Consider the following 25968-nt stretch of genomic DNA (forward strand, 5'->3'; position numbering starts at 1 on the left):
ACAAACCTATGAGTAAGAACTGATTTTACTGTCTTATATTTATAAAAAGATTGAGAACCAGGGGAGGAGCCAAGATGGCAGAACAGCATGGAAGTTTTTTGTGTGTCTCACATCCATGAAATATAGCCAGACCAACACTAAACCACCCTGCACACCTAGAAAACCGACTGGAGGATTAACACAACAATCTGCACAACCTGAACCACAGAACTCATCAGGTATGTGAACTGAGAGGTGAACTGGGGGAGAGAGAAGCCACAGAGGGCAGGGAGCTAGACAGGGAGTGGAGAATACAGAAAAAGCAGCTGGAGAGAAAGTGGAAAAGTGTAAACAGCCACAGGGACTGAACTAAAAAGGGAGAAAGGAGAAAGGAGAGGGTTCAAATTCCATTAAGACTATAAACAGGGAATGCAGGGTCTGAAACTCCGCAGCTCCATACCTGGCGGTGCTCTGGTGAGAAGGGAGAATCCTCAGGAGCAGAGTGGGGTCCGGGGTTCTTCAGGCCACACGGGGAGAGGCAGTTCCCCTGCTGGGAGGACACCTGGTGAAGGCTGTGTCGGTTCCCCAAAGGCAAGGCCCCAGTGGACCTGGGAGAACAACCACATTTGCTGGTCCTGGAACAAGGTCATTAAAGGTAAAGCCTGGTGCCAGATGCGTGTTGTGATTTTCCATAATCCCTGAGGCGCTGCTGCTATACTGTCTCACGAACTTTTTCCAGGGCGGGTTGGCACCTGGCCGCAGTCTCTGGGCGTCGGCAGCAGCGCAGCCCGCGAACGTTCTTGGGAGCGGCCGACACCCAGCCATTGCTCGGTGAGACCCTCCCGCAAACGGGCAGATCAGGTCAAAGCTGCAGTCCCTCAGAAATAAGGGGTCGGGAAAAACAGCCGCATCTGAGACAAAACTCAGGAGGGAGGTGCTGCCTGGGGCTTGGTCACGGACCGTGTAATAGCGGGGAGTGGATGGAAGCCGAAGACAAAGGACGGGCGGGTGATTGCTGATCCGGGAGAACAGAGTTCCTATACTAGACGCCATTTTCACTGCCGTCGCGCATGCCCATACGCACCTACAAGCACCGCAACAATCCACCCCAATAAGCTAAGCAGCGCCATCTAGTGGAGAATGCAGCCATTACACCAAGCCCCACCCAACTGGGCCAACCTCGCTCTTCAGGAACACAAATTTTCTCTGGCTGCTTAGTTTACAGACTATAAAACGCTTCATTGGCTTCTAGGGGAAAACGAAGTAATTTCAATAGTATTTCAGTCTGTTCGCTCGTCCATCTATTTAATTTTCTTTTTTTCCATCTCTTTGTCATTTCTTTTTCTTGAATACAGAAAGAGAAAAAATTATTTTTATTTTCAATTTTTATTAAAAATATTTTTCTTTAATTTTTTTCTACTATATTTTTTCTTTTTTGTAAATTTTTTCAAATTCTGTTTTACTTCCATCATTTCATTTTATTCTATTTCAGTGTATTCATTTTTTTCAAAATTTCAAACAATTTCTTTTTTTTCTTTCCCCTTTTTTCTCTAATCTATCAAGCCCCTTTCAAAACCCAGACCAAAACACACCTAGGATCTAGCTTCATTTATCTTATTTGTGTGTGTGTGTGTGTGTGTGTGTGTGTTGTTTTTATTTTTTCAATTTTAATTTTTTATTTTAATTTTTTTACCTCATTAATTCCTTTTCTTCCTTTAAAATGATTAAACAAAAGAATTCACCCCAAAAGAAGAGCAGGAAGAAACGACAACCAGGGACTTAACCAACACAGATACAAGCAAGATGTCTGAACTAGAATTTAGAATCACAAAAATAAGAATACTAGCTGGAGTCAAAAATAGATTAGAATCCCTTTCTGCAGAGACAAAAGAAGTAAAAGCTAGTCAGGATGAAATAAAAAATACTACAACTGAGCTGCAATCTCGAATGGATGCCATGGCTGCAAGGATGGATGAGGCAGAGCAGAAAATCAGTGATATAGAGGACAAACTTATGGAGAAGAATGAAGCAGAAAAAAAGAGGGAGACAAAAGCAAAAGAGCACAATTTAAGAATTAGAGAAATCAGTGACTCATTAAAAAGGAAAAACACCAGAATCATAGGGGTTCCAGAAGATGAAGAGAGAAAAAAGGGGGTAGAACGGTTGTATGAGCAAATCTTAGCAAAAAACTTTCCTAACCTGGGAAAAGACACAGACATCAAAATCCAGGAAGCACAGAGGACTCCCGTTGATTCAACAAAAACCGACCATCAAAAAGGCATATCGTAGTCAAATTCATAAAATACTCAGGCAAGGAAAGAATCATGAAAGCAGTAAGAGAAAAAAAAGTCCTTACCTTACAAGGGAAGACAGATCAGGTTTGCAGCAGATCTATCCATAGAAACTTGGCAGACCAGAAAGGAATGGCAAGATATATTCAATGTGCTGAATCAGAAAAATATGCAGCTAAGAATTCTTTATCCAGCAAGGCTGTCATTCAAAATAGAAGGAGAGATAAAAAGTTTCCCAGACAAACAAAAATTAAAGGAGTTTATGACCACTAAACCAGCCCTGTAAGAAATTTTAAGGGGGACTTTCTGAGGGGAGAAAAGATGAAAAATAAATAAATAAATAAATAAATAAATAAATAAATAAATACCAAAAGCAACAAAGACTAGAAAGGACCAGAGAACACCACCAGAAACTCCAACCTTACAAGCAACATAATGGCAATAAATTCGTATCTTTCAGTACTCACTCTAAACGTTAATGAACTAAATGCTCCAATCAAAAGACATAGGATAACAGATTGGATAAGGAAACAAGATCCATCTATTAACTGTTTACAAGAGACCCACTTTAGACCTAAAGACACCTTCAGATTGAAAGTAAGGGGATGGAGAACCATCTATCATGCTAATGGTTGACAAAAGAAAGCTGGAGTAGCTATACTTATATCAGACAATCTAGACTTTAAAATAAAGACTGTAACAAAAGATGAAGAAGGGCATTATATCATAATTAAGGGGTCTATCCACCAAGAAGACCTAACAATTGTAAACATTTATGTGCCAAATGTGCGAGTACCCAAATATATAAATCAATTCATCACAAACATAAAGAAACTCGTTGATAATAATACCATAATAGTAGGGGACTTCAACACCTCACTAACAGCAATTGACAGATCATCTAAACAGAAAATCCACAAGGAGACAATGGCTTTGAATGACACACTGGACCAGATGGACTTAACACATATATTCAGAACATTTCATCCTAAAGCAGAGAAATATACATTCTTCTCCAGTGCACATGGAACGTTCTCCAGAATAGACCACATACTGGGACACAAATCAGCCCTCAACAAGTACAAAAAGATCAAAATCATACCGTGCATATTTTCAGACCACAACGCTATGAAACTCAAAATCAACCACAAGAAAAAATTTGGAAAGGTAACAAATACTTGGAGACTAAAGAACATCCTGTAAAGGATGAATGGGCTAATCAAGAAGCTAAAGAGTTAATTAAAAAGTATATGGAAGCCAATGAAAATGATAATACCACAGCCCCAAACCTCTGGAACGCAGCAAAGGCAGTCCTAAGAGGAAAATATCTAGCAATCCATGCCTTCCTAAAGAAGGAAGAAAGGTCTCAGATATACAACCTAACCTTACACCTTAAAGAGCTGGAAAAAGAGCAGCAAATAAAACCCCAAACCAGATGAAGACAGGAAATAATAAAGATTAGAGCAGAAATTAATATTATCAAAACCCCAAAAACAGTAGAACACATGAATGAAACCAGAAGCTGGTTCTTTGAAAGAATTAACAAAATTGATAAACCACTAGCCAGTCTGATCAAAAAGAAAAAGGAAACGACCCAAATAAATAAAATCAAGAATGAAAGAGGAGAGATAACAACCAAGAAAGCAGAAAAAAAAAATAATAAGATAATATTATAAACAATTATATGCCAATAAAATGGGTAATCTGGAAGAAATGGACAAATTCCTAGAAACATATAAACTACCAAAACTGAAACAGGAAGAAATAGAAAATTTGAACAGACCCATAACCAGTAAGGAAATCAAATTAATAATCAAAAATCTCCCCAAAAACAAGATTTCAGGGCCAGATGGCATTTCCAGGGGAATTCTACCAAACATTTAAGGAAGAGTTAATACCTATTCTCTAGAGTGTGTTCCAAAAAATAGAAATGGAAGGAAAACTTCCAAACTCTTTCTATGAAGCCATCATTACCCTGGTTCCAAAGTCAGACAAGGATCCCACTAAAAAGGAGAACTATAGACCAAATTCCCTGATGAACATGGATGCAAAAATCCTCAACAAGATATTAGCCAACCTGATCCAACAATACATTAAAAATATTATTCACCACGACCAAGTGGGATTTACACCTTGGATGCAGGGCTGGTTCAATATCTGCAAAACAATTAATGTGATTTATCACATCAATGAAAGAAAGGACAAGAGCCACATGATCCTCTCAATAGATGCAGAGAAAGCATTTGACAAAACACAGCATCCTTTTTTGATAAAAACCCTCAAGAAAGTAGGGATAGAAGGAGCATACCTCGAGATCATAAAAGCCATATATGAACGACCCAACACTAATATCATCCTCAATGGGGAAAACTGAGAGCTTTCCCCCTAAGGTCAGAAACAAGACAGGGATGTCCACTCTCACCACTGTTACTCAACATAGTATTGGAAGTCTTAACCTCAGCAATCAGACAACACAAAGAAATAAAAGGCATCCAAATCGGCCAGGAGGAGGTCAAACTTTCACTCTTCACAGATGACATGATACTCTATATGGAAAACCCAAAAGATTCCACCAAAAAACTGTTAGAACTGATTCATGAATTCAGCAAAGTTGCAGGATATAAAATCAGTTGCATTCTTATATACCAACAATGAAACAACAGAAAGAGAAATCAAGGAATAGATCCCATTTACAATTGCCCCAAAAACCATAAAATACCTAGGAATAAATCTAACCAAAGAGGTGAAAAATCTATACACTGAAAACAATAGAAAGCTTATGAAAGAAATTGAAGGAGACACACACAAAAAAGGAAAAAGATTCTATGCTCCTGGATAGGAAGAACAAATATTGTTAAAATGTTAATACTACCCAAAGTAATCTACCTATTCAATGCAATCCCTATCAAAACAACAACAGCATTCTTCACAGAGCTAGAACAAACAATACTAAAATTTGTATGGAATCAGAAAAGACCCTGAATAGCCAAAGAAATCTTGAAAAAGAAAACCAAAGCAGGAGGCATCACAATTCTGGACTTCAAGCTATACTACAAAGCTGTAATCATCAAGACAGACAGTCAGATCAATGGAACAGAATAGAGAGCCCAGAAATGGACCCACAAACGTATGGCCAACTAATCTTTGACAAAGCAGGAAAGAATAGCCAATGGAATAAAGACAGTCTCTTCAGCAAGTGATGCTGGGAAAACAGTACAGTGACATGCAGAAAAATGAACCTGGACCACTTTCTTACACCACACACAAAAATAAACTCAAAATGGGTGAAAGACCTAAATGTAAGACAGGAAGCCATCAAAATCCTTGAGGAGAAAGCAGGCAAAAATGTCTTTGATCTTGGCCGCATCAACTTCTTACTCAACACGGCTCCAGAGGCAAGGGAAACAAAAACAAAAATGAACTATTGGGACCTCATCAAAATAAAAAGTTTGTGCATAGCGAAGGAAACAATCAGCAAAACCAAAAGGCAACTGACAAAATGGGAGAAGATATTTGCAAATGACATATCAGATAAAGGGTTAGTATCCAAAATCTATAAAGAACTTATCAAACTCAACATCCAAAAAACAAATAATCCAGTGAAGAAATGGGCAAAAGACATGAATAGACACTTCTCCAAAGAAGACATCCAGATGGCCAACTGATACATGAAAAGATGCTCACCATCACTCATCATCAGGGAATACAAATCAAAACCACAATGAGATACCACCTCACACCTGTCAGAATGGCTAACAGCAACAACTCAGGCAACAACAGATGTTGGCGAGGATGCAGAGAGAGAGGATCTCTTTTGCACTGCTGGTGGGAATGCAGACTGGTGCAGCCACTAGAAAACAGTATGGAGGCTCCTCAAAAAATTAAAAATAAAACTTCCCTATGACCCAACAAATGCACCATTAGGTATTTATCCAAGGCATACAAGCATGCCGTTTCAAAGGGGCACATGCACCCCAATGTTTATAGCAGTGCTATCAACAATAGTGAAAGTATGGAAAGAGCCCAAATGTCCATCGATGGATGAATGGATAAAGAAGAGGTGGTATATATATACAATGGAGTATTACTCGGCAATCAAAAAGAATGAAATCTTGCCTTTTGCAACTATGTGGATGGTACTAGAGGGTATGATGCTAAGCGAAATTAGTCAGAGAAAGGCAAATAGCATATGATTTCACTCATATAAAGACTTTAAGACACAGAACAGATGAACACAAGGGAAGGGAAGCAAAAATAATATAAAAACATAAGAGGCTCTTAAATATAGAGAACAAACAGAGGGTTACTAGAGGAGTTGTGGGAGGGGGGTGGGCTAAATAGGTAAGGGATATTAAGGAATTTACTCCTGAAATCATTGTTGCACTATATGCTAATTTGGATATAAAAATAAAAAATTAAAAAATGATAATTAAAAAAAAAAAAAAGACTGAGGACCAACCAGTTGCCTCTGGTCACACAGCTAGTATCAGCAATGGGGTCTGGGTTGATAAGGGCATTGTTTCTGTACCATACTGGCCATTGTCAAATGTTTTGGTGTCAGGACCCCTTTTGACTTAAAAACTATTGAGGGGCTCCCGGGTGGCTCAGTTTGTTAAGTGTCCGACTTGGGCTCAGGTCATGATCTTGCCATTTGGGAGTTTGAGCCCTGTGTCGGGCTCTCTGCTGACAGCACAGAGCCTGGAGCCTCCTTGGGATTCTGTGTGTCCCTCTCTCTCGGCCCCTCCTCTGCTTGCACTGTCTCTCTTTCTCTCAAAAATAAATAATATAATTTAAATTAAATATTTACATTTAAATACAATATTTAAATATTTAAATGTAAGTACTTAAATTAAAGTAATAAAAAATTCTTTTGAAAAATTGAGGACCCTAAAAAGCTTTGCTTAATGTCGATTATATGGATTGTTATTCACCATGTTAGAAATTAAGGGTGAGATATTTTATTTTATTTATTTTTTGCTTTTTTTTTTTTTTTTAAGATTTTGTTTTTAAGTAATCTCTACCTCCAAGGTGGAGCTCAAACACACAACTCTGGACCAAGAGTTGCATGCTCTAATGACTGAGCCAGATAGGCACCCCAAAAATTTTATTTTATTTTTCTTAAGTAATCTATCTGTAGATAGATTAAATCTGTAGATTTAATGTGGGGATCAAACTCCCCACCCTGAGATAAGTGTGGCATGTTCTACTGACTGAGCCAGCCAGGCACCCCAAGGTGAGATATTTTAAATATTTATTTATTAGTCTCTCTAAAAATAACAAAAATAATCCTGTTATATTTTAATATAAAGTATAAAATATTAATGAAAAATAATTATATATTATCTCAAACAATAAACTTAAAAGAGATGTTTTAAATCTCTTTAATGTCAATCCAACAGAAGACAGTTGGATTTTCACGTTTGTTTCTGCATTTAATTTGTTTGTGATATGTTGTTTTGGTTGAGGGGTAGGAAGAAAATCAGGTATCAGAGTCTTTTGTAGATTTTTCAGATAATATAGAGTTTCAGATAATGGGTATTAGTCTTTGATGCTCTATCAACCCTATTCAACAAGAGGTACTTTCTTAAAGGTCAGTTGCAATGTAGCATCTGAAACCATATCAATGAAAATTTGCATTAAAATTCATAGGTCTATCTTGCAATTTGAATCTTTTCCCCATACCTGATTTGTAACAAATAGTAATTTGTTCAATCAAAATATGGATTCTGCTGGGGTATGTGGAGCTCCTAGTTGTTGACACATTTCAGTATATAGTAAAAAAATCACATTCATTAGTACCATCAACAATCTCATCAAAAAAGTCTTTTAGTAGCAGATACAAGTTTTCCAAAATTCTAATTTTGACTTGAAAGCTTGTATATTACTATTGGCAACAAATACGGAGAGTTGTTTTCCGAAGTGACAGGCTTACTTACTTCATTTAAGAGAGAATGTCTGCTAATTAATCCAGTCTTAATAATCATTTCTACTAGTCCTTTTTTCTGAAATGACATTTCCATGCAGAATCGATACTTCAGCTTTGCAACTCAACTGAGCAAGTACTTTTCCTTAAGACAACCATCCCAAAGTAGAATATTAAAGATGTTGAAATTTAATACAATTAACACTATTTTTTACTGCTTCAGCAAGAACATTCTTTTTTCTTTATGATTTTGTTTATTTCTTTAATAATTTTTTTAGTGTTTATTTACTTTTGCAAGAGAGAGAGACAGGGTGTGAATGGGAGAGGGGCAGAGAGAGAGAGAGAGAGAGAGAGAGAGAGAGACAGAATCTGAATCAGGCTCCAGGCTCTGAGCTGTCAGCACAAAGCCCAATGTGGGGCTCGAACCCACGGGCTGTGAGATCATGACCTGAGTTGAAGTCAGATGCTTAACCCACTGAGGCACCCAGGCGCTCTGTTAAAGATTTTTTTTTAAAGTAATCTTGGGGCGCCTGGGTGGCTCAGTTGGTTAGATGTCTGACTTTGGCTCAGTTCATGATCTCGAGGTTTGTGGGTTCGAACCCCATGTCAGGCTCTGTGCTGACAGCTCAGAGCCTGGAGCCTGCGTCAGATTCTGTGTCTCCCTCTCTCTCTGCCCCTCCCCTGATCATGCTCTGTCTCTCTGTATCTCTCAAGAATAAATAAACATTAAACAAATCAAAAAAATTATTTTTAAGTAATCTCTACACCCAAATGGGGCTCAAACCTACAACCCTGAGATCAAGAGTCTCATGCTCCACCGACTTAGCCAGCCTGGTACTCCCAGCAAGGACATTCTTAAGTGGCAGTGGCTGTTTTTCCTTGTCGGTGCCTAGCAGTGAAGAATACAATGACTACTGCCATGGTTGCCTTAAGCATCAGTTTTACCTACAGTTGTTTGCTCTGTCAGTGAAAATGTTAATACAGAGGAAAAGGCAAATGAGTCTTAATATTATTATGAAAGTAACAATACTAACTAAATGATGTCAAAGGGACCCTCTTGGGGCTATGGGTCACACCATACAAACTCCCAGTAAGGCTGAGCTACTGAGATGTTGCTTTTTAGCAGCAAACCTGCCAGGGTTGATGCAGCAACACTGACAGATGGGGCATATCTATCAAAGCTCCCCATAGACAAGCACAAATTCTATCTTGATGAGATACCCAAACCAGGAACGCACAGGAACTGCCGTGGTACCCTCCTGCCTCCTCTTAGGAACCATTTCTTTATTGACTTCTTCCTAGCATCCCAGGTGTCCTGCGCTTCCTGCTGCCCAAGGCCACTGAAGGGGCCCTGTCATGCAGTGTAGCTTAAAAACCAGCTTCTGCAGAGCAAGCCTGCCACCATCATTGCTCTGCTCACTACAGGTACTTAGTACAGGTACTTAGGAACGCAAAGGAACAAACTCTCGGGTGCTCTAAACTCCACTCTGTTGCCTTTCCTGGTCAACACATGGTCTATCTGCTCCATGGGAAGTACTTGGTGCCTTGGACTATTCTCTCCTTTCTTCAACATTTCACTTTTCAGGAAACCCTTCCCCAAGACCCTGTTCTTAACAACACTACAACTGATTACCTGAGAAATGAACCTGTGCCCAAGTGAGAATGACCATTAAAGTGTTGGGTGTGGTAGGTAGGCACGCTCCCATTTTAATAGGAGAGTCCTGAAGTTCTGTAGAATGCGTTAACATAAAGAAATAATTCTGTGATGAGGAGCATTTCAGGTTAGGTCACAGGCAAATGGGTGATTCTGGAGCCCCTGAAGTTACATCAGGCTCTACTCAGCTGAGACAAAGTCAAAGGAATTGGATGATTAAACAGAGGAGGGAGACAAAACCCACACAGTAGTGGTTTATCTCTTTGAGAGATGAAGGCTATAGTTTTTTTTTTAACTTTTTAAATTTATTTTGAGAGAGAAAGCATGCTCATGAGCAGGGGAGGGGCAGAGAGAGAGAATCCCAAGCAGGCTCTGCACTGTCAATGAGGAGCCTGACAGGGGGCTTGAACCCATAAGCTGTGAGACCATGACCTGAGCCAAAACCAAAAGTCAGACACCCAACCGAACCACCCAAGCACCCTGAAGGCTATGGTTTTTCATTTCAGTTTCTAATGAATAAAAAATATGCAATGTTTACATTGTTAGAGGACAAATAGAACCACGATATACATCTTAGTTTACACAGCTGAATTCGTGAACAATCATATTTCTCACATTTCCACATTGTTCCCCCTTGATGTTAGGATATTGCTAAGTGGTCATGTTTTAGTCTTTTGTTTTAGTATTTTGGGGGGAAAGTCTCACCATGACTCCCCACTGCCCTGTTCTCCTGTTTAAGGAGGCTTTCACGTGTTTGCTATGTGGAGAGTGAAGAAGGGGTATGCCGGGGAACATCTCTGGATAATTCAGCAGCTGTGTCAGGTTCACCTGGCTTCCCTCTCTTGTCTGGAACAAATGGAGTGTCCAGGAAGGCGAGTTGGGAGGATAGGTAGCACCGCTGAGCAGATACCTTGTACCTGAAATGCATACCCACCAGCTGAGCTATCGGCCTTCTGTGTGCTGCATCTGATAGAGGGTCAAACTGACTTCTCTTTCAAGTCCTGAGATATGAAACCAGGTTGCGCACGTTTTTGAAAATGCCTTTGTGAGTGTTCTGGAAGTACTGATTTGGTCTTTCAGTTTTCATCCGGGTGTGGGAAGCCTGCTCCACATCTACCTGTAGTCTCTGCTGACTTCACTGTGAGCAAATAAGTAATGGCCAATTAATATCCATGAAATAAACTCACTTTTAAAAAATGGCAGTGTTTGAAATGACTCAATGGCCAAGTGATACTTGCTTTGTATCCCTCCTCCAGAGTTTGAGCATTCAGAAAGTAGGGAGGCTTCAGGGGCTTAGAGCTTTTGTGTCATTTGTGGGATTTGACATAGAGGTCCTGACTTAACGAGTGCCCATGGGCTGTGAGGTCCCTACTGGATGCTCCTGCCTGGTGCAGCCCCCGCCACAGCCTGCAACACCCCTCCTGCTTTACTGCTTCCGGGCCTCTGCTCATATGACCCCTTTTCCTTCGTGCACCTCCCTCTTCCACCTTGCTCCCCCAGTCTGTCTATATCTTAACTACTTTTCAAGGCCCAACTCAAATTCGGACTTGTGCAAGAAGTTTTCTTTCATTATTATTTTTAAATATTTTTTAAGTTTTTATTTATTTATTTTGAGAGAAAGACAGAGTGAGAGTGGGAGGGGCAGAGAGAGAGAGAGAATCCTGAGCAGGCTCCACACTGTCAGTGTGAAGCACAATGTGGGGCTTGAACTCACAAACCGTGAGATCATGATCTGAGTGGAAACCAAGAGTGGGATGCTTAACCGACTAAGCCACCCAGGCGCCCCAAGAAGCTTTCTTTCTGATTCATCACCACTGTGTCTTCGATACGGACAATAATGGTAACAGTTCTCAATGATCAAATAGTCACTGTGTACCAGGCCCTAGAGTAAACTCCTGCAGCATCTCATTGGATGCTCATAATAACTTTGTTACTCGGGAGTGCAGAAAGTTTGGAGAATTTGAGTGCATTGGCCATGTCACACTCTAAATGGTGGAGCTAGGGATCCTGTCCCGGTTTGCCTGGCCCTGAAGGCCATGCTTTTTTCTTTTCTTTTTTTTTTTTAATTTTTTTAATGTTTATTTATTTTTGAGAGAGAGAGTGTGCACGCGCGAGCCAGTGGGGGAGGCGCAGAGAGAGAGGGAGACACAGTCCAAAGCAGGTTCCAGGCTCTGAGCTGTCAGCACAGAGCCCGACCTGGGGCTCAAACACGCGGACTGCAAGGATCATAACCTGAGCCGAAGTCGGATGCTTAACCCACTGAGCCACCCAGGCACCCCTGAAGGCCATACTTTTAACCCCTTCCAGTCTGGCCTCCTGAAAGGTGCTAATTATCTAATTGTGAGAAGCTGATGGAGCTAGGTGGCACTTCAAAGGTCATATTGTCCAATCCTCACTTTAGAGATGAGGAACCTAAAGCCCAAAGAGAAAAAGAGACCACGGAGGTAACACAGCCAAGTGTTGGCAGAGCCTGGACAAGCACCAGTTTTTCTGGTTCTCAGACTCCTTCATCACTTATTCATTCAAGAAACATATATGAAAGCCTTCTCTGTTTAAGGCACTGTGTTGGGCTTTGAGTATTTTTCCTGCTGTACCATTTGTGAGTTTAATGAATCCACACACAAAGTTGTTTTAAAATGGGATCAGAAAGAGTAAACCCTTGCCTCCTCTTACTGCGGCTTTGTGCAGAAGTGCGATGCACCACCGATGGCCTCAACACAGTGCCATTGTCATTGGTTGGACCCACACTCAGAGCAGCTGCGGTTCTGTAGAGAGGGTGTGTTGGAGACTGGAGGGGAGGGTGCTTGCTTACAGGGACACGTGGAGTGCAGAAAGGCCCTGTTTAGAAAGAGAATTGAATGCTGTTCAAGCAACTGTTTCAAGAGCAAGCATTAGAAAACAGGAAGCATGACTCCAAGTTTTGCCAACAAAGTCTAATCCAATTCCGGAAGACTTTATCCCTCTTCTGCTATTGTGTGTGGGTGTAAAAAAAAAGTCACCGGGCTTGCCTGAAGTGTCTCCCATCCTGACCCCGCTACTTGGCCGTATTATTGGTTTTGTTTTGTTTTGTTTTTCATCAGGTTTGTCTGAGGATCCCTGGGGGGTGGAGGGGGGGATCCTTTGTTTGTCAACAAACCCTCTCATGTGAGCTGACAGGACTTGGGGCCCACGATGAGGTTTGGGAAATTGGAAGGAAAGAAAATGCCATCAAACTGCAATGTCAAACAGTAATGTCAGCACATACTAGATCAGGATAAAGATAGACATGCACATTGATGTAATGGAGAAAGAGGGTTACCAGATCAGCAGTACTTGACTGCAACTCACCACATGCCACTCAAGCAAGGGTGACTGACCCGATCGCATGCAAATAGGCCTTTTGCAAGTGTTTCCAGTGGGGACTCACAGGCACAGAAGCAGTAGCTGAGGTACAGGTCCCCTGCTGTCCATTACATTCTGGTGCAGCCTATGGGGATCTAGAAAGACCAGACATTAGTCTTTAGGGGAGGGACTCTGAGCCTTTATTGGTGAGGCTTTTATGCTTCATGGTTGGGAATCTCAGTCTGCCCCAGGTAGACCACCCTCCACTACCAACACCTCCTCCCCCACACCCCCACTCCTCCTTACCCCCCAGCTAATACAAACTTCCTGAGAAGTAGGGACAAGGAGGCTATAATTATAACCAATTATCCACCTGCCCTAAGGGATCATCCTGTCATCATGCCCTGTAATCTAGTACCTCTGTTACTAGAAGAAGCCTCTGGTAATCCTCTGCAGGTAATGTTCCCCACCCAGACTCTTCTGAGGGTACACTCCCAATCTAACATAAGCTTCCCAGACTCTTCTCTTCTGTCTACAGCCAAACCTTGGTGACTCCATGAAAGCCAATTGCTTTAAATAGCTCCTGGAGGTAGAAGCCCCCCAAACTGTTATCTCCTGACTTAGACTCTTGTCTGAAGTTCAGAGCCATATGTTCGGTTGGCTACCTAATGCTTCTATTTGGAAGCCTGATGGGCATCTCAGTGTTAACCTGTGCAAGACAAATTTCCTGTCACACCATCCCATATCTGCTTCTTCTCCTTTTTCACCCAGATGCACAAATTAGAAACTTTGGAGCTATCCTTGACTCATTTCCCTTCCATCCTTTTAAGTTACCAGGTGACACCTAGGTCAACTCCATTGCGAGGCCTCATAAACCACCACCTCTCACCACCCGGTGCAAAAATCTAAGACTCCCCACTCCTACTTTTGCCTCCTATGATCTCATCCTCTTCTCACATCAGCTTGAATAATCCTTTTAAACAGGCCAGGGCAAAGCACATCCTCTCCCCTAGTGGTTTGTCATCTCACTTAGACGAAAATCCAGTCCTTTCTGGGCACAAAGCACTGTAGCATCTTGTCCTTGCCTTCCTTTGTGACCACATTTCCCACCAGATACCCCCATGTGCTTTGCTCCAGGTAGTGAGGACTCAGCACACTACAGGCTCCTACCTTAAAGCCCTTCTGTTGCTGTTCCATTTGGAAAACTCTTCCCCCAGATATTCCTGTGGTTCAGTTCCTTACTTAATTCTGATCGCCTTACTGTGAGGGCTTCTCTGAAGGCTCCTATCAAAATAGTCCCTGCCGCCTTATAGAATATAACTCGGAGAGCAGGGACTTGTCCTCTCTTGCTCTCTGCTGAATCACCAGCACCTACAACAGTGACAAGGACATGGACACTTCGTAAATATTTATCAAACGGATGAGAAAATGAATGAATGAATGAATGAATGAATGTCTCTTCAGAGTACAAGCAAATGTGAAATGAAGTCTAGACTTCTGGGAAAAAGTGGGGAGGCATTGTGATTTTCCTTACCATCTTGGTAATAAGTTCTTCAGTGTGAATTTCTGCTTTCAGATATTCTTATTTTAGTTGATTAAATTAATTAACATTTTATTAAATTAAGTAATTTTTTAAAGAGATTTTATTTTTAAGTAATCTCTACATCCAATGTGGGGCTCAAACTTACAACTCTGAGATCAAGAGTTGCACACTCCAGTGACCCAGCCAGCCAGAGACCCCTAAGTAATTAATAATTAATTAATTAATTAATTATTTTTAAAAAGTAGGCTCCATGCTCAGTGTGGGGCTTCCACGCACAACCCCAAGGTCAAGAGTTGCATGCTCTACCGACTGAGATAGCCAGGCGTTCCTCATTAATTAATATTTTAAAAGGTGTTATTAAAGTGGAAATGGTTTTCAAAAAGAACACAGGTATTTCAGGCTCCTAAGTGTTTAATTCTGATTTTATTTTTAAAAACACCTTTAAAATTATTACAAGCCTCGGGGCGCCTGGGTGGCTCAGTCGATTAAGCGGCTGACTTCGGCCCAGGTCATGATCTCGCGGTCTGTGAGTTCGAGCCCTGTGTCGGGCTCTGTGCTGACAGCTCAGAGCCTGGAGCCTGTTTCAGATTCTGTGTCTCCCTCTCTCTGACCCTCCCCCGTTCATGCTTTGTCTCTCTCTCTGTCTCAAAAATAAATAAACGCTAAAAAAAAAAAAAAAAAAAAAAAAAAAAAAAAAAAAAAAAAAAAAAAATTAAAAAAATTATTAAAAGCCTATAATTTAAAAAAATATGCCATGTTATACATAAAAGTGTAATAAAGTGAAGAACATGGAGTTAACTTGTACTGCTAGATTAACTCAAATTTTGTGGCAACTCAGAATACAACTTTCCCCACTATCTCTGGGCATATATTAGATGTTCTTTAAAAACAAATGTGGCATCAATTAGAAAGTTTACACAAGCCTTTAAAAAAATTTGGCCTGGTTATGTCTGCTCACAGAAAACTGTGCAGCTAACACACTACACATCACAGCTGTACTATATATATTGTAACATAGTTGGGACACCTGAGTGGTTCAGTCGGTTGAGCGTCCAACTTTAACTCAGGTCATGATCTCACTGTGAGTTTGAACCCCACATTGGGCTCAATCCTGTCAGCCTGTCAGCGCAGAGCATGCTTCTGATCCTAAGTCCCCATGTCTCTGCCCCTCACCTGCTTGCGATCTCCCAAAAATAAATATTTTTTTTAAAAAAAGAAAGAAACATAGCAAGTGAGACTCAGGTGCATTTGCTGTCATCAATATAATCCATCAGACAAGTGAGTATTTTTTATAAATGTTTAATTTTGAGAGAGAAAGAGAGTGAGAGAGCAAGCACAGGGGAGGCGCAGAGAGAGAGAACCCCAAACAAGCTCCATGTTGTCAGCATGAGATCATGAACTGAGCCACCCAGGCGCCCAGACAAGTGAGTATTAATGCACACAGTTTTGGCTACTTATGTGGCTTGTTATATTTATGAAAAGAAATATAAGCCCTTGTTAGGTATTGTAAATGATTCACCTTTGTCTTGAAATTGCTTTATCACTCTTCTTCAAGACTCTGTATTAGTCTTAATAGAATAGTGTCCTATGATACAAGACGGAGGCTAAAAATGTTTTCCATTGACAACAACTTACCTATGTGGATCCAGATGATCTTGATGCTGAGCAATCAAAATACAGAAATAACTTTTATGCTAAATCAAGTTGGCATAACATTGCAGCTGTCATTTATCACTCCAAATTTCAAGTTTACCTCTTCATCTGTAGAAAAGAAAGACAATCATATACCCCAAATGTATTTATGATGAAAGGTTGGATTAGATCATTTCTAGCATTCACTTTTTACCCTGTGATACTTTGAAACTCTCCACCAAATGCATGCTCAGCAGGACATTTTGTTGTTGTTGTTGTTGTTGTTGTTGTTTTACCTTTGATTTCTTTTTTAAAAAAAGTTTTATTTAAGTAATCTCTCCACCTCACATGGGGCTTGAACTCACAACCTCAAGATCAAAAGTTGTGCACACTTCCGACCAAGCCAGCCAGGTGCCCGTATCTGTGATTTTCTTGAGCTTGATGCTAACTTCCTATCAAATCCACTTGATAAAATATATGACAATCAGTATATTACATCCATATTTACTATTTCCAGTGTTCTTCATTCCTCCCTATACTTCCATGTTTTTGCTTGCAGTTAGTTTCCTTTGACCTCAAGGACTTAAGATAGTATTTTACTGCAAGTCTGCTGGTGATGAATTTTCTCAGCTTTTCTTTGAAAATATATTTTTCTTTCACTTTTGAAAGAGACTTTGAGCACAGAATTCTAGGTTATCAATTATTTTTTTCAGCAATTTAAAGTTGTCATCCCACTGTCACCTGGCTCCCAGTTTAAGAAATCAGCCATCTTATTGTTATTTGAAGTTAATGAATTTTTCCCTTTTCTGTGTGCTTTTAAGATTTTTCTCATGACTTATAGCATCTCACCATTATGTGGCCAGATGTGGTTTGATTTGTGTGTCTGCTGCTTGGGGTTTGAAGAGCCTCTTGAATTTGGGTTGATGTCTTTTGTTTGTTTTGAAAAAGGCTCAACAGAGTCGTACCATGGCTTCTGCCCATTCTCTGAGAGTCCAATTACACGTACGTTCGAATTCTTCAATGTGTCCCATGTCTCTCAGTCTCCTTGCTTTATCTTCCTTGTTTTTTAATCTCTTTGCTTCAGTTTGGATATTTTCTATTAACCCCTATTCCAGTTTACTGATTTTGTCTTCTGCTGTATCTAAAGCCGTCAATTGAGTTATCAATTTCAGATATTCTAAGTTTCAGTTCTAGAATTTCCTTTGGATTTTTAAAATATTATAATTTTCTGGTGAAAGTCTCTAAAAATCAATTTTCTCAAATTTTCTTTTCTTAAGCATAGTAATCAGTGATCTTTAAGTGTTTGTGTATTAACTCTAGTATCTGGATCACTTGTGAGTCTGTTTACCTCCCTCCTCCATATGTATGGAATACATAACTGAAACTGTCTTTTGGCTTGTCTAGAATTTTTTAAATTGAATGTTGAACACTGTGAGGCTCCAGATACGAGGTTATATTCCTTCAGAGAGGAGTCACACTTTCCTCTGATAGGCAGGGTGGGGACTGACCACCCAACCAAGGACTGGGTGGGGGGCAAGTGGGCTGGCGAGGCAAAGCCTGCCCTTGTTAAGCCCATTCTGACATCACAGCCATCCTGGTCTTTCAACGAAGAGTCTGGGGCATTAACTGGGCATCTTCTCATGGCAGGTCTTGAACTTTATTGTTGGTTTCCTTAGCACAGTGAATCTGTTGAAAACTGTCTCTTAAATTTTTTCACTGTGGTAAAATATAAATAAAATACACCATTTTAACCATTTTCCCCAGAAGAGGTTTTACTTCAACATTTGACAAACATCTTAAGGGCAAAGTTGTAACGAGGCCCAAGTTTCTGGTGTTGTCACTGCAGCCTTGTGAGACGACTAGCAGTTCAGCTGGGTTCTCGGATTCCCAGTAGCAACACTGGTAGGTGAAGCCTTGACCGCTCAGCCTCCTGCCCCATGAAAATACTGTCAGCAGAATTCAGCTTGCCTCATCAAGCCTTCTCCCCTCCCTCTAGCCTTAGAATCTCTATTTGGGGGCACCTGGGTGGCTCAGTTGGTTAAGCACCTGACTCTTGATTTTGGCTCAGGTCGTGTTCTCATGGTTGTGAGGTTGAGCCCTGAGTTGGGCTCCATGTTTGGCATGGAGTCTGCTTAACATTCTCTCTCTCTCTCTCTCTCTCTCTCTTTCTCTTTCTCTCTCTCAGTCTCTCCCTCTGCCCCTCTTCCCAGCTTGTGCTCTCTCTTAAAAAAAAAAGAAAAGAAGAGAAAAAGAATCCCTGTCTGGTGTTGCTCCAACAGATCTCAACTGCATTTAAATAATGATTTTTATTGCATGGATCCTACCTGGAAACCTAAATAACTTTAATTTTAGGAGCTTTTTCTAGCTTGCCTCTATCTTTATTTTCCCAAGAACTATTGACTTAAGTTGGTAGGCCATTGCCTGGATCACTGGAAATCCATATTATCCTTCATATTTTGAGTGTGCTTTTTCTCCTAAATATCTTACCAAGATAGACTGATGGTCTATGGTTGGTCTGAATTTCATCTTTTATTTGTTCTGCCAGTCTTTGGTGGAAATCTTAATGGACACTGAAAGGGCCCAGAGTCAGTAAGCACAAATGATGATTATCTGAGCGACTAAGTGAATAAAGGATAAAAGAAAAGAAAACAAAAGGCAGATCTCTTAGACAAATCTCCAACTGGATGATAATGTGGGCTCCTGAGCTTCAGTGGACAGTAACACATAGTAGGGAAATGCATTAGAAAGGACATTCCAAGCCAACTATTGCAGCCCTATAAAATACTCCTGTCTATGATTTAATAAATTACTTTTGGGTAAATATCTACTATGCCATTGTTGCTGAATTCTTCAATGTGTAAAAAAAAGAAAACTCACTTTAGAGTTATGAATGAATTCATTCCTGTTTTTTTTTTTAATTTTTTTTTAACGTTTATTTATTTATTTTTAAGACAGAGAGAGACAGAGCATGAATGGGGGAGGGTCAGAGAGAGAGGGAGACACAGAATCGGAAGCAGGCTCCAGGCTCTGAGCTGTCAGCACAGAGCCCGACGCGGGGCTCGAACTCACGGACCGTGAGATCATGACCTGAGCCGAAGTCGGACGCTTAACCGACCAAGCCACCCAGGCGCCCCCTGTTTTTTAAAGTTGTACAATTACAAATACTGTGTGGAACAAGGGTCTCTCCTCATTTCCAGTGGGAGACCTCGTCTGATTCTTACTTCATAATGTCCCTTGTAACCACTGAGTTGGTGATAGGGTGTCATATTCATCTTTGGATTCTCAGAACTACCACAGTTTTGGTATGCAACAACCATGAAGGGGTTGCTTAAAATTTTTTCCCCATTCCTACTGCCATCATCTTGACCTAAGTGCTCTTTGTGCTTGGAATATTTTAACAGATTACTAAATTTTTTTCTTGCACACTTGATGCCTCAATACCCCCGCCTACCCCCCTCCCCAAATTTCATTTCACATCTATTGCTAACCTAATAATTCTACCTAAATTAATGCATTACTATCCAGCCCAAAGTATTTTTAGTCGGGGGATGCTAGAAATTTAAAATTTTGCTACTTAGTTTTCTCTGTTGTTCTGAGCAAAATTTCTTAGATTTGCCTCATCCTAATGGTCTGGAACTTTTTAAACCTATAAATGCTCAGGCTACACCTGAATCAAAATCCCCACAGGAGGAGCCTGAGAATCTCTATTTATCGAGCATCTGGGTGACTTTTATGATTAGGTGCTTGTGATCCTTGGACCAGCAGCATTAGCATCACCCAAGAACATGTAAAAGATGTAAATTTTTTTTGAGGTGGGGGGCCCAGATAGTTGTGGCTTAATAGCCTTCCGGGTGATTTTGATGTATACTAAAGTTTGAATAACATTGAACTAGCCTCTAACAGTGACTTAAAGGCAGTAGTTCTCAAATCTGGCTGCACCTAAGGAGCTTTAAAAAAAATCCTGATGCCTAGACCTTACTCCCGGATACTTTGGTTTAATTGGTCTGGCATATGGCCAACATTTGACTGGAATATCATGGATATGGAGGCTGATGTCCCCTGTCATCCATAATTCATTTCACAATTTTGTATTTATCTAGTCTTGCTGATTGAATTTATAAGTAAAGGTTTATTAAATTTGAATGCTTGAAATAAACTTATGCCTTTAAAATATCATTGCTTATCGGGGATCTGTGTAAGATTTAGTTCAAAAGAAATTTTTTTTTTTAATTTGAGGGTTGGGGAGGGACAGTGGGAGAGAGAATCTTAAGCAGGGTCCACACTCAGCGTTGGAGTGCAATATGGGGCTTGATCCTACGACCCTGGAATCATGACCTGAGCAGAAATCAAGAGTCAGACAGTCATCCAACTGAGCCACCCAGCCCCACATATGAGATTTAATAAAGGGATGTTACTAATGGTTTGAAAACCATAGGACTGCAGACTCAAGTCTAAACTCTTTAGTCTTGCCTTTAAGACATAGTGTACTGCCAGGGTGGCTGAATGGCTCAGTTGGTAGAGTGTGCAACTCTTGATCTTGGGTTGTGGGTTCGAGCCCAGACGTTGGGTGTGGAGATTGCATAAGGATAAAATCTTAAAAAAAAAAAAAAAAAAAAAGTGTACTGCCTCTTTTAGTAATACTGCATAGCTCTACACCCTAGCTATAACACTTATCTAGAAAGTATGCCTCTAGCACTTAGGAAGGGGAAAGCACCATACTGAAGTCCCAAACTACATTCTACTTCAAGCCCACTGAGATCTTGGCAAGTCACTAATTCTCTTTGGGCTTCTATTTCCCCATTATAAAGGGAGGGGATACAATCCAATTCTCTCCAAGGCCCCTTTTGACTCAGTATATTAGTATTTACACATTCAGGTGAATTTCCCAACTTATATTGCATTATCTTTTCCTTGCTGCTTCTCTAGGTTAATTTACCCTTAGGCAGTCTGAGTTCTAATGATCCTTTTTTTTTTTTTTTCTTTTTTCTTTTTTGGCACTCAGTCTAAGGTTCTTCAATCTCTCAGGCATCTTTCCACATTTATGTCTGGTGTCCTACTGGGTAATAACAAGATCTCACATATCTCCTCATATCCCCAAATGCCTAGCATATGGCAAATACATATTTGTAATGTTTTTAAGACCATGATATACTGCCTCTGCCAATTGGTTTTATGCCAACAATAGCTACGTTGAAAGTTCATTTTTGCCCAATGAGCCTTCATTTATGTACTAAAGTTTCCCAATTCATATCCTATTCATCCTAGAAATTTTCTTTTATCATAGTCCTTCCTGTTCATACCCTACTTTCCAGTGATTATTCTCCAAAAACAGCTCTCTTCTGGCCTCTGCTGGTGTGATAAACAATTGTTTCATTAATTCTTTGTGCTCAAGAACTCAAGTGTAAGGACACTGGAGTTTCCTAAGGAACCTTTCTAACAGCATCGACTCAGCAGAGAAAGATTTTGAAATGTCTCTTAAACTGCTAGGCTTGCTGAGAACAGACAGCTGGTAAAATTTGAGATGCATTTCAATTTTTTTAAATGTTTATTTTTGAGAGAGAAAGAGCGGGAGCATGGGAGGGGCAGAGAGAGAGGGAGGCAGAATCTGAAGCAGGCTCCAGGCTCTGAGCTGTCAGCACAGAGCCCAATGTGGGGCTCGAACCCCCAGACCACGAACGAGATCATTACTGGAGCTGAAGTTGGACACTTAACTGACTGAGCCACCCAGGTGCTCCTGAGATGTATTCCAAATGCTTATTTCTGAAGTAGTATTTTTCAAAAAAATCCCACGCAGTTATGTTAATATGTCAGGATTAACAGAGTAAGTTTCTTTGGTGTTTCTTTAAAAGTTGGCTCCTTTGGAGGAAATTTGTAAAATTTTGCCAGATTCTGATACTGTACTTAGTATTGTGCATGGTAAAGATAAATTTGTTAAGTAAATGTATTAGTGTTATTTGGCTTATGTAAGACTATTCTCTTTTTGTAACTAATTAAGAATTGAAGACAATCTGAGGAGGAATCTTCGCAGTTTTTCAGTTATTCCTTTTAGAGGGCCCAAGAGTGTGCTCTATGCATTTTTATTTAAAAACAATTAAAAAAAAATTTTTTTTAACATTTATTCATTTTTGAGACAGAGGGAGACAGAGCATGAACGGGGGAAGGTCAGAGAGAAAGGGAGACACAGAATCTGAAACAGGCTCCAGGCTCTGAGCTGTCAGCACAGAGCCCTACGCAGGACTCGAACTCACAGGCCCTGAGATCATGACCTGAGCCGAAGTCGGACGCCCAACTGACTGAGCCACCCAGGCGCCCCTAAAAACAATTTTTTTAAAAGAAGTAAACTCTACCCCCAATGTAGGGCTTGAACCCCAAATCAAGAATTGCCTGCTCTATTGACTCAGTCAGCGAGGTACCCCCTTTATGCATTTTTTTTTTTTTTTTTTTTTGGATAGAGACAGCAAGTACAGGAGGGGCTGAGGGAGAGGGAGAGAGAGAATCTAAGCAGGCTCCACACTCAGTGTAGAGCCCGATGTAGGGCTTGATCTCACCAACAGTGAGATCATAACCTGAGCCAAAATCAAGTCAGACGCTTAACCAACTGGGCCACCCGGGCACACCCCACCAGGCATTTTTAAACACAGATGCTAGACACAGTTTGTCTTGAATTTCTAATACACTCTGAGCCTACCAATAGCAGCCTTTCTTGTTGGACTTTGGGAAAAATTTTCACGATAATGAAAGGCATTAGAAAATGTTTTTCATTTTGTGCTCCTCCAAGACAATAGGCCTTCTATGTATGTTTGGGTACCCATGATTAACTCATTCAAACTACTGCCTTTGACAATCTTCGGTTTCACATGGTTTCATCAGGATACCCGCTTATCAAAGGCAGGAAAGGTGTTACTCCTACGTTAAGTGCTGACACACAGGTTTTGCATGTTTTCAAAGTTTAAAATCAGAGGTCTTTGGGGTGCTTGGCTGGCTCAGTTGGTGGAACATCTGACTTTTGATGTCAGGGTCATGAGCTTGAGCCCCATGTTGAGTGTGAAGATTACTTAAAAAAATCTTTTATTTAAAAAAATGTTTATTTATTTTGAGAGAGAATGAACACGAGCATGGGAGGGGCAGAGAGAGAGGGAGAGAGAATCCCAAGCAGGCTCTGCACTGTCAGCACGGAGCCCGACACAGGGCTCAATTTCACTAACTGTGAGATCATGACCTGAGCTGAAATCAAGAGTCAGACACTTAACCAACTAAGCCACCCAGGTGCCCCCAAAATAAAATCTTTTACAAAAGCTTACAGCCAACCTGAAACTATATATAGTGATTGACGCAGATTTGTTATTAAAATATTATCTAACATGTATACTGCTTTACAAATGAATAATGCCCTCTTAAATACATAGCATCTTTTTAAAGGTTTTTTAAAAATTATTTTTAAGTACTCTCTACACCCAATGTGAGGCTCAAACTCACAACTCCGATATCATGAGTCTCATGCTCCACTGACAGAGCCAGCCAGGCACCCCTATGTTATCTTTTTAAGTCTGAGAATGTACTATGTGTCATGAAATAGTTTTGCATTTAAATACATCCTTCTAACTCAAGTGTTATTTATTTTTTAATTTTTAAAATTTTTATTTTTAAAATATAACTTATTGTCAAGTTAGCTCACATACAGTGTACACAGTGCTCTTGGTTTCAGGGGTAGATTTCCGTGATTCATCCCTTACATACAACACCCAGTGCTCAACCCAAGAAATGCCCTCCTCAATGACCATCACCCATTTTCCCCTCCCCCGCCCCTTAACCCTCAGTTTGTTCTCTGTATTTAAGAGTCTCTTGTAGGTTTGCCTCCCTGTTTGAAACCATTTTTTCCCCTTCCCTTGCCTCATGGTCTTCTGTTAAGTTTCTCAAGTTCCACATATGCTAACTCAAGTGTTTTTAAAAAGTGTCTGTTTTATTACTGGTCAATAGCAGATAGAGCTGGTCAATAACAGATAAAATGGGATAGGGAACTCAGTTTACTCAACCTCACAGGTTGACTGAAATGAAATATGCTGGTTATACATGGTTGGATTACTGTAAACTATCAGGTAGACAATCTCTTGCTTCCTGTCTCTGCTTAAACTGCCTTTTAAAAAGGAAAATCCAGGGGTCCTAAATGGCTCAGTCGGTCGAGCATCTGATTTTGATTTCGGCTCAGGTCATGATCTCATGATCCATGGGATTGAGCCTAGCGTTGGGTTCTGTGCTGGCAGTGTGGAGCCTACTTGGGATTCTCTCTCCCTCACTCTCTGCCCCTCCCCCCTTCGCTCTTCCTCTCTCTCAAAATAAAAATAAATATTTAAACAATAAATAAAAAGGAAAATCCACTGGAGGTATAGAGCTCTAACTGCACATCCTACGGTACCCTGTTCAAATCCAGGTGTCTCTCAGACTCCTGGCCTTTAGAAGCACTATACTATAGTGGATACAAACTCTGATTCTGGAATTAGGCAATCTTGGGCTTTAATTTCATTTCTTAGTTATTGGAGGTAACCAAGTGACAATTCTGGCCATTGAGAAATAGGGAAAGTAACTGGGTAGGGACTTCTGGAAATCCTTTTAAGTTTGTTTGTTTCTTTGTTTGTTTATTGAATGATCTCTACACCCACAACCTCAAGATCAAGAGGTGCATGCTCTTATTTTTCTTTAAGTTTATTTATTTTGAGAGACAGGGAGAGAGAGAGGATCCCAGGCAGGCTCTGCACTGTCAGTGCTGAGCCTGACGTGGGGCTCAAACTCACAAACCATGAGATCACAACCCGAGCTGAAACCAAGAGTTGGGCACTCAACTGACTGAGCCACTCAGGTGTCCCCTTTTATTTTCAAGTTTATTTATTTAAGTGGAAAACGTTTTAAAGAGGGACAAAAACAAATGACATATGCTTTCTTTTCCCTTCCTTCTGTCTAGAACACGGACGTGATGCTAGAGGTGGCATAACTATTTTATAGTGACAAGGATGAAGGTCACTTACAAAGTATGAAAGCCACAAGAATCCGGATCCGTGAGGGCATCATGGGGCTGCATTACCAGCCTTGGACTGCTGACCTCCAGACTTTTTAATGCGAGAAAAATAAAACCAGTCACTTGTTGTTTAATTTGTTTTTTGGGTCCATTTTTTTGCAGCTTAACGTTAAACCGACACATAAATTCACAAGATTATTTGAGGATTAAAAGAGAAAAATCTATGTGAAGAGCATAACACAGCTTCTGGCATATAGCAAGTTATCAATGAATGGTTGCTATTATTTTGGAGAGATTGGTTCACTGCCAGCAGAGAACAAAAATCAAACATAGGATAAACCATTTGGGAAGGGAAGACAAGTGCTGAATAGAAGCTAGGACAGGGTTGTAAAAAAATTCACATCACATTCAGAGCCAAACCATGCACATAAGGGGTCTGACGTATAGTAGGTACTCAGTATATGTGATTTCTTTGGTGATCCTCTCTCTGAGAACACAAATTGATGTCACTTGTTCACATGAGAACCTTGACACATGAAGAAGATGAGATTAAGCAGAGATGTTTAGGAACTCTGAGTTTTATCTACACAGTTAGATTTTATTGAGGCATTCCAT

At 40.4% G+C, this 25968-nt stretch overlaps 1 long non-coding RNA gene across 2 annotated transcripts; it reads left to right on the forward strand.

The window, feature by feature from the left end:
* LOC125914784 (uncharacterized) lies at nucleotides 1-25487 on the forward strand. Of its 2 annotated transcripts, none has more exons than XR_007455429.1 (2): nucleotides 1-218; nucleotides 25300-25487. It is a non-coding gene; the product is annotated as an uncharacterized LOC125914784 (long non-coding RNA). The 2 variants fall into 2 exon arrangements; XR_007455428.1 differs by lacking the exon at nucleotides 1-218 and adding an exon at nucleotides 17987-18245.
* Nucleotides 25488-25968: the final 481 nt, after the last annotated feature.

The sequence above is a fragment of the Panthera uncia genome, assembly GCF_023721935.1.
Source record: "Panthera uncia isolate 11264 chromosome D3 unlocalized genomic scaffold, Puncia_PCG_1.0 HiC_scaffold_8, whole genome shotgun sequence".
In the NCBI taxonomy this organism is placed as follows: Eukaryota; Metazoa; Chordata; class Mammalia; order Carnivora; family Felidae; genus Panthera; species Panthera uncia.